The sequence below is a fragment of the Hyperolius riggenbachi genome, chromosome 12 (genome assembly GCF_040937935.1).
Source record: "Hyperolius riggenbachi isolate aHypRig1 chromosome 12, aHypRig1.pri, whole genome shotgun sequence".
NCBI lineage: Eukaryota > Metazoa > Chordata > Amphibia > Anura > Hyperoliidae > Hyperolius > Hyperolius riggenbachi.
Window position 1 is genome coordinate 159798347 of NC_090657.1, and position 17047 is coordinate 159815393.

The following is a 17047-nucleotide window of genomic DNA, read 5'->3' on the forward strand; positions in this document are numbered from 1 at the left end:
TGGCACTTCCTGGTCAGCGGGAACGCTGACGAATCCCATGACCTGTGCAATGCACGGCTATGGGATTCACAGCCTCCCGCACGGAAACTGACGGCAATGTCGGCCGAATTGCTAAGGTAAGCAAGTCGGCGAGCGGCGCCATAGTTTCCTATGGCAAAGTTTCCCCGCGCGATTCGCCTGCAGGGAAACTCTGCAGATTCGGCCCGGTTTCCGCAGTAGTGGAAACGGGCCCTAATGGTAGGGTTCTCAAACTTTGCACAGTTGGTCACTGGGTGACTGGGATTAATATTCAGGAAAATGGGTGGAGCCTATAACAGCCAATCAAAATTCACCTGTTGATTTTTAAGGGGAATATTTACATTGCTACCATTCTTACACTGTTAATGGCAGAGGCCTCAAACCTGATACAGTCAGTCATTGACTGGGCTTGAAATTTACTAAAGGGGGTGGAGCCACAAACAGCCAATCAGATGTGTTAGATTGATTTCAGCAATTCTGTTATTGGCAGGGTTCTCAAATTTGACACAGTTGGTCACTGGATGACTGGGATTAATATTCAGGAGAGTGGGTGGAGCCTACAACAACCAATCAAAATTCACCTGTTGATGTTCAAGGGGACTATTTATATTGCTGCCAGTCTTACACTCTTAATGGCAGAGGCCTCAAATCTGGTACAGTCAGTCTCTGGTAAACTGTGGTATAAAGTTTGAAAAGGGGGCGGGCTACAAACAGCCAATCAGATTTGTTTAATTTCAAAGGAAAAGTGCAACTTATTGATGCCAAGGACACCAAAGCTCATAAACTGGTCATTGAGTGACTGTATGTCAAGGTTAGAAACAGTGGGTGGAGCCAAACACAACTAACTTTTTACATGGGAAAATATAAACTGCAGCCATTCTTACACTATTAATGGCAGGGTTCTCATACTTGACACAGTTGGTCACTGGGTGTATGGGATTAATATTCAGAAAAGTGGGTGGAGCCTACAACAGCCAATCAAAATTCACCTATTGATTTTCAAGGGGAATATTGAAACCTCTGCTATTTTTACACGGCTAATGGCAGAGGCCTCAAACATGCTACAGTCGGTCATTAAGTGACGGGGTTCAAATTCACTAAAGGGGCTGAGCCACAAACAGCCAATCAGATTTCTTTGCTGGAGAAACTGCTTCCATTCACACAATTTTGATGCCAGGAACCCAAAAGCTCACAAACTTGGTCACTGAGTGACTTTGTGTCAAGGTTACAAAAACTGGGTGGAGTAAAAAACAGGATTTCCCTGGGAAAATGTAATCTGCGGCCCTTCTTCACTGTTAATGGCAGGGCTCCTAAACTTTGCACAGTTGGTTACTGGGTGACTGGAATTAATATTTAGAAAAGTTAGTGGCACCTATAATAGCCAATCAAAATTCACCTGTTATTTTCAAGGGAAATATTAAAATCGCTGCCATTCTTGCACCGTTAATGGCACATGCCTCAAACCTGGTACAGTTGGTCATTGGGTCACTGGGGTTCAAATTCAGAAAAGGGGGCAGAGCCACAAACAGCCAAACAAATTTGTTTTTATTGATGCCAACGACCCGAAAGCTCACAAACTTGGTAATTGAGTAGCGACTGTGTCCAGGTTAAAAAAAAGTGGTCAAAGAGTCAAAAACAAATTTCACTGGGAAAATATAAACTGCAGGCCTTCTTATACTGTTAATGGCAGGGTTCTCAAACTTTGCCCAGATGGTCACCGGGTGACTGAGATTAATATTCAGGGGAAGAGGGTGGAGCCTATAAAGGCCAATCAAAAGCCACCTGATTTTCAATGGGAATATTTACATTGCTGCCATTTTCCACTGTTAATAGCAGATGCCTCAAACCTGCTACAGTTGATCTTTGAGTGACTGGGGTTTAAATGCTGGAGAGGGGTGGAGTCACAAACCGCCAATCTGATTTATTTAATTTCTATGGGAATATACAAATTATTGATGCCAAAGCTCACAAACTTGGTCATTGAGTGTTTGTGTGTTAGGAATAGAAAAAGTGGGCGGAGCCGACACCAGCCAAATACATACCCAGGCAACGCTGGGTCATCAGCTAGTAGGTAAGTAATTTATGAGAAGTTTTGTGAATAGAGCTCAAAGTGTGAAGATATCACACCTAGGAGAAAACTCAGGAGAAAATGTTAATTGCATATGGCCCCTGGGCCCATAGGAGTTTTCACCTAGGAGAACATTTTTCATCTTTGATTTATAGCAACTTTTTAGCACTTTTGTAATGGAAAAAGTACATAAAAAGGCATTATCAAAATTATTTTGAGTACTTTCTTGCTTGCTGGTGGTGTTAAAGCCACTTTATTGACAAGTTCAAAAATGTCACCTAGGAGAAAACACAGGTGAAAAAATGAATTGCATATGGGTCCAGGTTCCCAAACTGCAACCGTAAACTCACATATTTATCACAAAGTGCTAACACAGCAATTTATACTGAATACTTACGTTTTAGGTGTGTGCGTGTGTGCGTGTGTGTGTGGTGGGGGGGGGGGGGGGAACAAACAAACTCATACATACAAGGACACCCTACATTTGGATTGCAGCAGTAACCCCACATTTGAAATTCAGCAATTACCCCACACATGCATAGCAGCAATTACTCACACAGATGAATTGTAGCAATTAGCCCCACAACTGAAATGCATCATCTACACCACACATCATAGCAACACATTACCCCCACTTTTGAATTGCATCAATCACCTCACATATGAAATGCAGCAGTTACCCCACAAATTAAATGCAGTTATTAGCCACCTGTTGGTGGGTGGGCAAATACCTTGTGGAATACGCAATCATCTCACCGCAATCTGTGATTTAAAGCAGTGGCAGCTGGTGTCATGTGCCTAGAGAGAGAGCCCAAAATGGCATCTATGGCATGCATACCATAGGTTCTCCACCACTGATCTAGCGTGTGTACAAGGCTTAAAGAGACACTGAAGCGAACTAATTTCGCCCATTTTAGATTATAATTCGCTTCAGTGCTCTCATGACAAGTAAACCACCACGTCCCCGCCGCAAAACGAGGGCTGCAGAGCCCCCAATCCCCAAGGGACAATCCAGCCGGCATTTCCTGGAAGGGGCAGAGCTTTCAGCTTCAGCTCTGCCCCTCCTGATGTCAATCGCAGCGGATCACCACCTCTCTCCGTCCCTCTCACTCTTCCTTTACAGAGAGGGGCGGAGAGAGGCGGCGATCTGTGCGGCAATTGACGGCAAGAGAGGCAGAGCTACAGCTCATGGCTCGCGTACGTACGAAAAGGGCGTCGGGAAAAAAGGGCGCGTGGTATAAACGATAAATGGAAATATCGTTTATAGAAATTATTGTGTAGAATTTCGTTTATAGTGTTTTAAGAATTTATAAATCACTAAATAATGTGTATGAGATCGGCAATTCTTAAAACGTTAATCTTCCCTGTTTGTAAAGTGAAACTTATATTTTCGTTTATTAAAAACCCTCCCTGTACCTATCCCTAACCCCTAGACCCCCTGTTGGTGCCTAAACCTAAGACCCCCCTGTTGGTGCCTAAACCTAAGACCCCCCTGTTGGTGCCTAAACCTAAGACCCCCCTGTTGGTGCCTAAACCTAAGACCCCCCTGTTGGTGCCTAAACCTAAGACCCCCCCTGTTGGTGCCTAAACCTAAGACCCCCCTGTTGGTGCCTAAACCTAAGACCCCCCTGTTGGTGCCTAAACCTAAGACCCCCCTGTTGGTGCCTAAACCTAAGACCCCCCTGTTGGTGCCTAAACCTAAGACCCCCCTGTTGGTGCCTAAACCTAAGACCCCCCTGTTGGTGCCTAAACCTAAGACCCCCCAGTTGGTGCCTAAACCTAAGACCCCCCAGTTGGTGCCTAAACCTAAAACCCCCTATGGATAATAATATTTTACAGACATTAATAAATAAAAAATGTAAAGAAAAAAAATGTAAATTATTTTTTTGGGTGGATAATAATGTGTTAGAAATGTTTTAGAAATAGTGATTTTTTATATTCATAAACGTTATTCGTCACGGGCTCATTTTGTAAACTTAAATCATCACAAACAGTTATAAATCCTTAAAAATCTCCGGGCGCCGTTATAAATCCTTAAAAATCTCCGGCGCCTTATTTTCCCCGTTCAGCGCCCATTAAACGATATTTATAATGGAAGTGAATGGGGCGCCCTTTTTGTCCACTTGTCTCATGCGCCCAAATCTACTGCTTCCCATGGCTCTGCCTCTCAGAGCAGCAAAATTCACGACCAAGCTGGTCTTGGATATTTGCAGAGGGATTTGGGGGCTCTGCAGCCCTCGTTTTGTGGCGGGGACGCGGCGGTTTACTTGTCATGAGAGCACTGAAGAAAATTATAAGGTAACATGGGCAAAATTAGTTCGCTTCAGTGTCTCTTTAAGCACTAGTGCTCATCCTTCAGCTGCAGTGAATAGAGCTCATGCTTCAGCTGCTGTGAAATCCTTGGAAGCTACACGTAAAATGTAGCAATTACTTTAGAAAGAGAAGTGTTCAGAGTCATGTTACTTCCTGCATGACGGCAGTAGAAATATACTAAATTCTTTTTTCATAACACTGACCTTTAGACTTACGTTGGAAGCTTAGCAGAGGACTGTTGCGAACTTCTGGCTGTTAAGAAGGAAATCGTAAAAAACTGAGATCCCCGTCAGCTATTTATACTGGATGCACTTTCACTTTCCCTTTCCTAAATATGTAGCTGTCAGGACACACCCAGCGAGCAGCCTCTGAAAATAGATCTGTTGGGGTTTTGGTTACTAAGTTGCGTCAGAGCTATGGCAACAACTTAGCATACATGGGCAATGAATTTACACAGATTGGTAATTACTACACCCTGGTAGTATAGTAGCATGATGCACCAGCAATGAATAGGCATACACACGCAATGAATTAGCAGTAAATAGCAAATATGTTCCATCTCATTCTTTCAGACTAGGTTCACACACTTGTTAGAATTACGTGCATTTCCCAGGGGAGCAGAAAAACACACGCAAAAAGCACACGTGATGAAAGGCTATAGGTTTATTTCCCCCATCCACAAATCGCACCCACTTTCCACAGTGATTTTGAATGCAGAAATCACAGCCTATTGAAATCAATTACTGCATCTGAATCGTGCATGGGCAAAAAAAAAATAAAAAAAAATGCTGTAACAAACACCCACCAATCCTTTATTAATATGCCACAGTTGCCATTCAGGTCTATCTACTAGAGGCAAATTAGTGTTGTCCGAATCATGATCATGAAGGGGTGGAGCCAGAAGCGGCACGCCCCCCTCAGCAGGCAGCGGGGTCCTGGAAGCAGAGCAGAGATGGATCGCTCTGTTGGAGGGGAGCCAGCCTTGCAGGGACAGGTAGATGAGAGAGAGGGGACATCGGTGCCACTGCCAGATATGTGTAGAGCACACATACTGGCTGCAATGTGCTGCTCATTATAGGCTGTCTGTTCCGTAGTGCTGCATAGTGAACAAATGGGAAACTTTTGGCTCAGAAGCACAGCTCAGTAACTTTGCAGACAGTGTGCTGGGCTAGAAGGGCAGGCATTTGTAACGATTGTGGAACTTTCTCCGTGATCAGTGCACAACGCGTGCGCTGACACGGCGGAAATCCTCCACAAGCGTGTAATTGCAGGCACCCAGCAAAAGGTGCTACGCACCTGTAGAGAGAAATTCCTGTCGGCAGATGGTGCTGGGGAGTGCAGAGGAACCAATCCTCTGTACCTCCACAAATGGCAGACAGGAATTGTACGAAGCGCAGAACGCAATCGCAAGAGAGGCGATTGCGAATGAGAACGAGCAAAGGGACAGGTTGTATGTGTGTGCGCCAATCCAGTCTCCACCCCGCGACCGCGCACACACACAACAGCAGATATGAAATAGGAACGCGATCGCGAGAGGTGCGATCGCCAGACGTGACACGGCAGATCAGAATAGAATACGAGGGTAGCAAAGGCACAGCAAATAATACAATGAGAAGATGCGGAAAACAACAAACGTTAGCTAACCGCGAACACCGCACTCATTCGCAACAGTGCACGCGGTTATGCGCGGTCTCCACGTGATAAGCACAATAGAGACAAGCACGCCTAACTAACCATCGACAGACAAACATGAAACAGAGGACGCGACCGCTTGCTTAACGGTTACCTCACCGAGCCTCCAGCAAGCGGTCGTAGCAGACAAGACAGACACACGAAAACAGGGACAAGCGAGAGATAGGATCCACAGCACTAGCGAAAAGTGGCTAGCGCGATCCCAGGAGACAGAACAGAAGGATCCCCAGCGCTAGCGAAAAGTGGCTAGCGCGATCCAGAGAGGCAGAACAGAAGAGATAGCTGGTAGCAACTGCTGCACCAGCTATGCTCCAAGAACAGAGATCAGAACGACTTCCTATCGACCACCGCTGGGACAGGACAATCGCAACAGACAAACAAAACAGATAAACAATCCTAACTGCACTAGGGAAATCTGCCTAGCACAGCTTCCAGGAATTACTCTAAGATAACTCCAACAAGAAGTAGCATGGCTGACACTCTCTAGGAGTGTGTACTACAAACCCTGAAGGAATGACCAGCAAAGGACTGTGGGTAATCCCAACCTTTATACTGCCAGTCATCACAGGAGGCAGGTAGGGGATTTGCATAACGAATGTATGCAAATTCCTCAGCAGCAAGCTGCAGAACTGAAAAAATGTCTCTCTTAAAGAGACCTGAAGAATGCAGACGTGAACAGTGATCAAAACGCTGCCTGTCTGCACAGGCAGCTGAGTAGATTCTCACAGCACTGTGATTTGATTTGTGATTGCTGTGCAATATGATTGTAACGATTGGGTGCTGCAACTCAGACGTCTGATTATTTGTGATCTGCAGAAATCACCAATAATACAGACGCTATACCTGATTATGTGGTGATCTGCAGTATCACCAATAATACTAGTATAGCTAGCTGAGAGTAAGGTGTGGTGTTTGGTGCAACAGTATATTAAATGGATAGATCTCACCAGAGGAGCTGATGAGTACTATCTGCAAGAACAGTGCTAGACCTCACCAAGGGAGCTGGTGGGTACTAGCTGCAACAGTATAGACTTTTCCAGAGGAGCTGGAGGGTCTACAAATACAAATAACAATACATTTACCAGAGGAGCTGACCAGGTACTAATAGCACAAATGACTGAATAGTTAAGCTAGGCCTTGCCAGAGGAGCTGGCAAGGTACTAGCAGCACAAATGACTGAATAGTTTAGCTAGACCTTGCCAGAAGAGCTGGCAAGGTACTATCAGTCACTAGAGCTATGCAAGTGTCTGAACCTTACCAGAGGGGCTGGTAGATTCTAATAGCTAGAGCACCTCACCAGTGACTAGGGCCCACTGGTGAGTAGAGTAGTCAGACAGGCAAGGTTCGATAACAGACAGGTAGATATAGTACAACATCGGCAAGCAAGAGAGTAGTTAATATCAGGCAGAGGTTCAGCAACTAAAGTCAGAAAGGCAGAGGTACAGAATCGTTTAGCAATAGCAAGGTCAGAGAGTAGCCAGAATCATACACAGGTTATCAGAAATACAATGAAATAACCATCTATAGATAGATGTATATCACAAACACTGCATATACATCTATCATCAACAGGAACCTCACTAGGTCTGAGCGCTAACACGAGTGTATTCGCAACAGCAGATGAGTTGCCAATGATCTGTGAAGGCTTAACCACTTGAGGACCTAGGGCTTTACCCCCCTTAAGGACTGGCCACTTTTTTTCCATTCAGACCACTGCAGCTTTCACGGTTTATTGCTCGCTCATACAACCTACCACCTAAATGAATTTTGGCTCCTTTTCTTGTCACTAATAAAGCTTTCTTTTGATGCTATTTGATTGCTGATGCGATTTTTACTTTTTATTATATTCATCAAAAAAGACATTAATTGTGGCCAAAAAATGATTTTTTTAACTTTCTGTGCTGACATTTTTCAAATAAAGTAAAATTTCTGTATACATGCAGCGCGAAAAATGTGGACAAACATGTTTTTGATTAAAAAAAACCCATTCAGCGTATATTTATTGGTTTGGGTAAAAGTTATAGCGTTTACAAACTATGGTGCAAAAAGTGAATTTTCCCATTTTCAAGCATCTATGACTTTTCTGACCACCTGTCATGTTTCATGAGGGGCTAGAATTCCAGGATAGTATAAATACCCCCCAAATGACCCCATTTTGGAAAGAAGACATCCCAAAGTATTCACTGAGAGGCATAGTGAGTTCATAGAAGATATTTTTTGTCACAAGTAAGCGGAAAATGACACTGACAAAAAAAAAAAAAAAGTTTCCATTTCTTCTAACTTGCGACAAAAAAAAAATGAAACCTGCCACGGACTCACTATGCTCCTCTCTGAATACCTTGAAGTGTCTACTTTCCAAAATGGGGTCATTTGTGGGGTGTGTTTACTGTCCTGACATTTTGGGGGGTGCTAAATTGTAAGCACCCCTGTAAAGCCTAAAGGTGCTCATTGGACTTTGGGCCCCTTAGCGCAGTTAGGCTGCAAAAAAGTGCCACACATGTGGTATTGCCGTACTCAGGAGAAGTAGTATAATGTGTTTTGGGGTGTATTTTTACACATACCCATGCTGGGTGGGAGAAATATCTCTGTAAATGACAATTGTTTGTAAATGGACAATTGTGTGTAAAAAAAATGTCATTTACAGAGATATTTCTCCCACCCAGCATGGGTATGTGTAAAAATACACCCCAAAACACATTATACTACTTCTCCTGAGTACGGCGCTACCACATGTGTGACACTTTTTTGCAGCCTAGGTGCGCTAAGGGGCCCAACGTCCTATTCACAGGTCATTTTGAGGCATTTGTTTTCTAGACTACTCCTCACGGTTTAGGGCCCCTAAAATGCCAAGGCAGTATAGGAACCCCACAAGTGACCCCATTTTAGAAAGAAGACACCCCAAGGTATTCCGTTAGGTGTATGGCGAGTTCATAGAAGATTTTATTTTTTGTCACAAGTTAGTGAAAAATGACACTTTGTGAAAAAAAAACCCAATAAAAATCAATTTCCGCTAACTTTTGACAAAAAATAAATTCTATGAACTTGTCATACACCTAACAGAATACCTTGGGGTGTCTTTTTTCTAAAATGGGGTCACTTGTGGGGTTCCTATACCACCCTGGCATTTTATGGGCCTAAAACGGTGAGTAGTCTGGAAACCAAATGTCTCAAAATGACTGTTCAGGGGTATAAGCATCTGCAAATTTTGATGACAGGTGGTCTATGAGGGGGCGAATTTTGTGGAACCGGTCATAAGCAGGGTGGCCTTTTAGATGACAGGTTGTATTGGGCCTGATCTGATGGATAGGAGTGCTAGGGGGGTGACAGGAGGTGATTGAGGGTGTCTCAGGGGGTGGTTAGAGGGGAAAATAGATGCAATCAATGCACTGGGGAGGTGATCGGAAGGGGGTCTGAGGGGGATCTGAGGGTTTGGCCGAGTGATCAGGAGCCCACACGGGGAAAATTAGGGCCTGATCTGATGGGTAGGTGTGCTAGGGGGTGACAGGAGGTGATTGATGGGTGTCTCAAAGTGTGATTAGAGGGGGGAATAGATGCAAGCAATGCACTGGCGAGGTGATCAGGGCTGGGGTCTGAGGGCGGGTGATTGAGTGCCCTAGGGGCAGATAGGGGTCTAATCTGATAGGTAGCAGTGACGGGGTGATTGATGGGTAATTAGTGGGTGTTTAGGGTAGAGAACAGATGTAAACACTGCACTTGGGAGGTGATCGGACGTCGGATCTGCGGGTGATCTATTGGTGTGGGTGGGTGATCAGATTGCCCGCTAGGGTCTGATTGATAGGTGGCAGTGACAGGGGGTGATTGATGGGTGGCAGTGACAGGGGGTGATTGATGGGTGATTGACAGGTGATCAGTGGGTTATTACAGGGAAGGACAGATGTAATTAATGCACTGGCGAATTGATAAGGGGGGGTCTGAGGGCAATCTGAGCGTGTAGGCGGGTGATTGGGTGCCCGCAAGGGGCAGATTAGGGTCTGATCTGATGGGTAACAATGACAGGTGGTGATAGGGGGTGATTGATGGGTAATTAGTGGGTGTTTAGAGGAGAGAATAGATGTAAACACTGCGCTTGGGTGGTGATCTGATGTCGGATCTGCGGGCGATCTATTGGTGTGGGTGGGTGATCAGATTGCCCGCAAGGGGCAGGTTAGGGGCTGATTGATGGGTGGCAGTGACAGGGGGTGATTGACGGGTGATTGACAGGTGATTGACAGGTGATCAGGGGGATAGATGCATACAGTACACAGGGGGGGGGGGTCTGGGGAGAATCTGAGGGGTGGGGGGGGGTGATCAGGAGGGGGCAGGGGGGGGGAATAAAAATTTTTTAGCATTGACAGATAGTGACAGGGAGTGATTGATGGGTGATTAGGGGGGTGATTGGGTGCAAACAGGGGTCTGGGGGGTGGGCAGGGGGGGTCCTGAGGGGTGCTGTGGGCGATCTGGGGCAGGGGGGGGGGAAATCAGTGTGCTTGAGTGCTACATAGGGTGGCTGCAGGCCTGCAGCCTGCCCTGGTGGTCCCTCGGACACTGGGACCACCAGGGCAGGAGGCAGCCTGTATAATACACTTTGTAAAATTATACACTTTGTATGCGGCGGTCGCGGGGTTAACATCCCGCCGGCGCTTCCGTATGGCCGGCGGGATGTTGCGGCGGGTGAGCGGCGGCAGGCGCCGGGGGAGGATCGCGTCACGGATGACGCGATCGCTCTGCCCATGCCCTTACAAGGACCGCCGCCTTTGGGCATGAGCTGGTCCTTGCAGGGCACACTTCCCGGCCGCCTCTGTGCGTTAGGCGGTCGGGAAGTGGTTAAGAAGCTGAGGAGAGCCCAGCGCCACGCCCCCTAGCAATCAGCCAATCCGAGCGGCGCGAGTCACTCCTGACGTCAGCCGACCGGCAGGTCAGCTGACGCGCCTTCTTCCAGCATAAAGGTCCTGTCTCCGCACGCGCCCGCGCGATACAGAGACCCTATGAGCAAGAGACAATGCCGTTCCCGGCGTGCTGGACGCCGCCGGGACGGATAAGGCCTGTGAACAGGGAACAAAGGCGGCTGCGGGTAGAACATGCGTATCCGCAGCTGGCAAGTTTACAGATGTTACAATGATCCTCCTGCACTCTGTTCTAAACAGCTGCACTTCACTTCTCCCTAAATTTATGATTAGTGTTGAAGGTGAAAACAGGACACATTGGGGTGGGGAATGCTTTCTTTCACTGTGAGCATATGATTGCAACATGTGGGTAATGTGTGCAAAAAACATTTCTGCTCTCTGCTCACCCCTCTTCCTCCCTTCTCTGTCCGTCCACCACCCTCCCCTTCTCTGTCCGTCCACCACCCTCCCCGTCTCTGTCCGTCCACCACCCTCCCCGTCTCTGTCCGTCCACCACCCTCCCCGTCTCTGTCCGTCCACCACCCTCCCCGTCTCTGTCCGTCCACCACCCTCCCCGTCTCTGTCCGTCCACCACCCTCCCCTTCTCTGTCCGTCCACCACCCTCCCCTTCTCTGTCCGTCCACCACCCTCCCCTTCTCTGTCCGTCCACCACCCTCCCCTTCTCTGTCCGTCCACCACCCTCCCCTTCTCTGTCCGTCCGCCACCCTCCCCTTCTCTGTCCGTCCACCACCCTCCCCTTCTCTGTCCGTCCACCACCCTCCCCTTCTCTGTCCGTCCACCACCCTCCCCTTCTCTGTCCGTCCACCACCCTCCCCTTCTCTGTCCACTGCAGGGAAAGTCCTCTCCTGCTAGTCATTTCACCCCCGAATGCTTCCCTAGTAAAAATTATTCGCGATTCGGATCAAAGATCCGGATCTTTTTAATGATCCGATTCGAATCATCCAAATCATTGAAAAGATCCAAACTTCCCATCTCTAAGGCGAATACACTGTGAGCAAAGGAAACATTTAAGATTGGTTGGTGTGCCCATACATGATGCAATTACGATTGTGTTTACAATCGATAAAATAAAGTTTTACGCTGGAAGTCATAGTAATTGGCTGCCACCACTCTCCAGATTGAGGCGGGATTCTCAGTGGTCAGTTGCCTAACGCACGTGTTAAAATGTGTGTGAACTGCAATGGAGACTGGACATAGTCTTTAATGCAAAGCCTACATGCAGGGAGTTATAATAACGTGATCAGTTACTGTGAACAGGCCCATAGATTTGTAAGGGCAGTGAGTTGACATGCTGAATTTTTCTGCAACACAACTGAGCACTGTGAACCTAGCCTTACACAAAATATAAACATTGAAGCTGGCAAATAAATGTATTTGGCAGCTGAACAGATAGGTTGGATAGAATGAAGGGCCCTTTTACACAGGCAGCTAACAATTCACCCCCTGTCAGCTGCTCTCCTGCACTGGCTGGGCACTTGTTGGCGCGTGGTACTGTCACTATACAGGCGGCCCCTCTGAGCACAGTAGTGCTCAGACTCGACACCCAGTAACACCACCGCATGTCCATGTTGACACGCGGTGGTGTTAGAACCACTGCAATTCAGCTGCATTTAAATTGCACCCAATTGCACTGACTGGCAACAGCAGGGGTGCTTTAAATTAGGCATAGGCAGTACAGGCCATTGCCTGGAGTGCCATTGGTCCTGGTTGCGCCATGTTGCTGGATTAAAGTGAATGTTTACCGGTAAAAAAAAGAAAAAGTCAGATACTCACCTAAGGAGAGGGAAGGCTCGGTCCTAATGAGCCTTCCCTCTCCTCTCCCGGTGCCGCGCAGGATCCCCGTGGCAGTATTCGACGAGTTCGGTCAAATACTGCCACTTCCGCATGCCGAAGGGAGCTGTCGGAAGCCTTCGGGAGCACTCGGGCTTCCGATGACGCGGCAGCTCCATACTACGCATGCGCGAGTGCCCTCTATGACGCACTCGCGTGTAGGTAGTATGGAGCGGCCCGTCTTCGGAAGCCCGAGTGCTCCCGAAGACCTCCGAAGTCCCTGCGGCGGCGGACGCGAACGGGGGAGCTAGCGCAGCACCGAGGGCACCGGGAGAGGAGAGGGAAGGTTCATTAGGACCGAGCCTTCCCTCTCCTTAGGCGAGTATCTGACTTTTTCTTTTTTTTACCGGTACCCATTGGCTTTAAGCCCTATCCCCTGAATGAAGCCACACCCCTGACTAAGCCCCACCCCCTGTGGGTGTTCTATTACTTGCTTCTGCTGCATCTGCTTAACATAAGTAGCAGGCAGCTGCCGCTGTGTCCCTTTGTGCCTTGTGCATCCTTTTGTCCCTTTTGTGCCTCCTTTAGTCCCTTATGCCATGTCTGACCCACGGTTTGTCCCTCTGTCTCCCTTTATGCCTCCTTCTGTCCCCCTTTGTGCCTCCTTTCTCCATGTGCTTCTTTCAGTTCCCTGTTTTTCTGTTTAAACACTGACGCAATAAGTGTAATTTCGGGTGAAATGCTGCCGCATTACGATTGTTTCTTGGTGAAACATTGTCGCATTACAATTTTCTAGTGAAACGCTGCTGCTTTACGATTATTTTCATGGGGGTTTGCGGGGGTGCCACAGGTTTTCTCGCCTGGAGTAACAAAATGGCTAGAGGCGCCTCTGAGCAACAGACTGGAGACAGAACTACTCGGAAAACACGCAGTTCAGCCGTCCATCTGAAATGGGCCTTAAAGAGACACTAAAGCGGAAAAAAAAATATGATATAATGAATTGGTTGTGTACTATGAATAATTACTAGAAGATTAGCAGCAAAGAAAATATTCTCATATTTTTATTTTTAGGTATATAATGTTTTTTCTAACATTGCATCATTCTCTAATATGTGCAGATTACACAACACTCAGCATTCAAAATGATTCTTTATGAGCAGTCTGTGACTAATGACCTCTCCTCTGGCAGAGAAAAAGTAAATAGTTGAGATAATAAAAGTCAGAAGACAGCCCTCTCCACTACTTTGAAAGTGTACAGCTTAAAAGGGAAGGTTCAGGGAGGGCTGTAAAAAAATAAAAATCAATATCCACTTACCTGGGGCTTCCTCCAGCCCGTGGCAGGCAGGAGGTGCCGTCGCCACCGCTCCGCAGGCTCCCGGTGTTCTCCGGTGGCCGACCCGGCCAGGCCGGCGGCCAGGTCGTGCTCTTCTGCGCTCCAAGGCCTGGCACTTCTACATCCCACGCGGGTGCGCTGAGGTCATCGGACATCCGCCGGGCTGTACTGCGCAGGCGCAGAACTACTGCGCCTGCGCAGTACAGCCCGGCGGACGTCCGATGATGTCAGCGCGCCTGCGTGGGACGCAGAAGTGCCAGGCCTTGGAGCGCAATAGAGCCCGACCTGGCCGCCGGCCTGGCCAGGTCGGGTCGGCCACCGGAGACCACCTCCTGCCTGCCACGGGCTGGAGGAAGCCCCAGGTAAGTGGATATTGATTTTTTTTTTTTTTTTTTTTTACAGCCCTCCCTGAACCTTCCCTTTAACCACTTAACGACCAGCTAACGCCCATAGGCGTCAGCAGGTCTTAAGTGGGTTACCATGGAAACGGCCGCTCGAGCGGCCTTTCCATGTCCGTTCACGGAAGGTGTCTCCGTGAACAGCCGGAGAGCCGCCGATCGCGGCTCGCCGGCAAAATGTAAACACGCAGGGAAGAAATCCCCGCTGTTTACATCATACGGCGCTGCTGCACAGCAGCGCAGTAGGGCAGATCGGCGATCCCCGGCCTCTGATTGGCCGGGGATTGCCGTCATTTGATAGGCTGAAGCCTAGCCTACAATGCACAGGACGGATAATCGTCCTGCGCACATCAGAGCCTAAGCGAGAGGCAGGAAGAGGTAGGGAGGACGGAAAACGCTGCGGAGGGGGGCTTTGAGGAGCACCAGAGCGGCGGCGATCAGACCCCCCCAGCAGGTCATCCCTGTAGTGGGGGGGAAAAAAAAAAAAAAAAAAAAAAAAAAAAAAAAGAGTCTGATCGCCCTGCTGTATTCACGATCTGTGCTGCGGGCTGCAGAGCCCACGCAGCACAGATCTCTAAAACACAGCCCAGTCCTTAAGTGGTTAATGGCTTATTTGCATAGATATAACAACTGGAGTTTCTTAACTCTTCCTGTACTGGAAACAATTAGACTGATGTATCTGATCTTAATGGTTTATTTCTTTAAAGAGACACTGAAGCGAAAAAAAAAATGATGATATTATGATTTGTATGTGTAGTACAGCTAAGAAAAAAAACATTAAGATCAGATACATCAGTCTAATTGTTTCCAGTACAGGAAGAGTTGAGAAACTCCAGTTGTTATCTCTATGCAAAAAAGCTATTAAAGAGGAGCTGTTAGGTATAAGGTCTCAGAGAAAATAAACACATATATCAGTAGCTAAAGATTGGCTGTACTTACATTACATATGCATTTCACTGCCCACGTTTGGATTTCACAGAATTTTTATATAGTATATGCAGAGAATGATGCTCCTGACAGCCCATGGCAGGTTCCATGTTTGTGAAGCCAAATGTGTCGTCATGTCCTGCCTGCTTCCTGATCACAGAGGAGCTCGTACAGAATAACACAGTGTGCAGTGAATATTAATGAGCCATGTGGCTAGGAACAATAGCGGACTCCTGCAGTGTACTCTGCCCTGAGATTTATCTGTGCTGTGGCTGGACTGAGTTAGAAGCTGCTGAAACTTGATCCCGTCTTCTCCTTAGCAGCCGAGGGGAGGGCCCCAGAATGCTTTGCAGTATGGAATGCGGCTTGCGTCCTCCTTAGGAGCTTAGCTTTGCTGATAAGCACACATCAAATGTAAGAGAGATTTTTATCTTTAGTAATGCCTTTTTGGCTTCTGTCTAAACCGTTTAACACAGGAGAATAGAGGTTTAAATTAGCTTCTGCAGCCTGACAGTTACTCTTTAAGCTCTCCAACTAACTTGGTCGTGAAGAGGGCTGTTATCTGACTTTTATTATCTCAACTGTAATTGAACTGTTTACTTTTCCTCTGCTAGAGGAGAGTTAATTACTTCACAGACTGCTCTGAAAGACTCATTTTGAATGCTGAGTGTTGTGTAATCTGCACATATTATAGAGTGATGCAATGTTAGAAAAAAACACTATATACCTGAAAATAAAAATATGAGAATATTTTCTTTGCTGCTAATCTTCTAGTAATTATTCATAGTACACAACCAATTCATTATATCATATATTTTTTTTCGCTTCAGTGTCTCTTTAAGAAGAAGTAAAAGTAGTAAGAGATGAGAAAGATTAGGTAGAGCAGGGTCGGACTGGGACACTGGGGGCCCACTAAAGAAATTTCAACCTGGGGCCCACACATCCCATGATTGCGGGGGAAAAAGGGCGTGACCATGCACCGGAAGGTGGGCATGGTCACGATGTATTATGGACAGGGCCAAATGCAGCATTGTAATTCAGAGACACTGCTGCCAAGCAAAACTTTGCATAGAGTCCCCTCCTTCAATGTAAAGTAATGTCCTTCTTTGCAGAGGTTGCGACCGCATCGGGGCCCTTGGGCCAAAGGGGCCTTGAAGGGCCCTCCCTTAACTACAGTATTGCCTCTCTATTGGTCCTGTGCTCATAATAATCACTTCTATAGATACTTTGAACAGTGGTAATTATTAACAAGCTATTTCCCATCCCCTTCTTGCATCTCTGACACTGTAGTTGCCATTAGCAGGTTTTGGTGCGTCATATCAATTATTATGTATAGAGTGCTTTGGGGGCCCCATTGTAAAATTTGCATCGAGGCTTACAGCTCCTTAGCTACACCACTGCTCAGCATGAGTGATTACAGCACTGAGAAGAGATTTTTTTTTGCTGCAGGCAGCAATTGGAGCTCTCTCAGACAAGTGGGGGGGCCCACCAGAGACCTGGAGGCAGGGCCCACCGAGTGAAAAAAACTGTACTACTGTGGCCCAGTCCGACCCTGAGGTAGAGTGTCTTTAAGTTCAAAGTACCGTGTTTGAGTCCAATGAGCAAAATCTTTGGGCTCTATTCA

General features: G+C 47.1%; 2 protein-coding genes across 28 annotated transcripts in view; one reads left to right on the forward strand and one right to left on the reverse strand.

Annotated features, from left to right (window-relative positions):
* LOC137541556 (opioid growth factor receptor-like protein 1) overlaps nt 1–4656 on the reverse strand; it is an 84561-nt gene extending 79905 nt beyond the window's left edge. Inside the window, exon 1 of one of the 2 annotated variants that reach the window (XM_068262894.1) lies at nt 4603–4656. The gene's annotated coding sequence lies outside the window, so the exon portion shown is untranslated. The remainder of the gene's footprint in view (nt 1–4602) is intronic. The other variant, XM_068262893.1, reaches the window with a different exon arrangement.
* Nucleotides 1–17047, forward strand: part of GATA5 (GATA binding protein 5) — a 2064317-nt gene that overhangs the window by 97906 nt on the left and 1949364 nt on the right. The window lies entirely within an intron of this gene.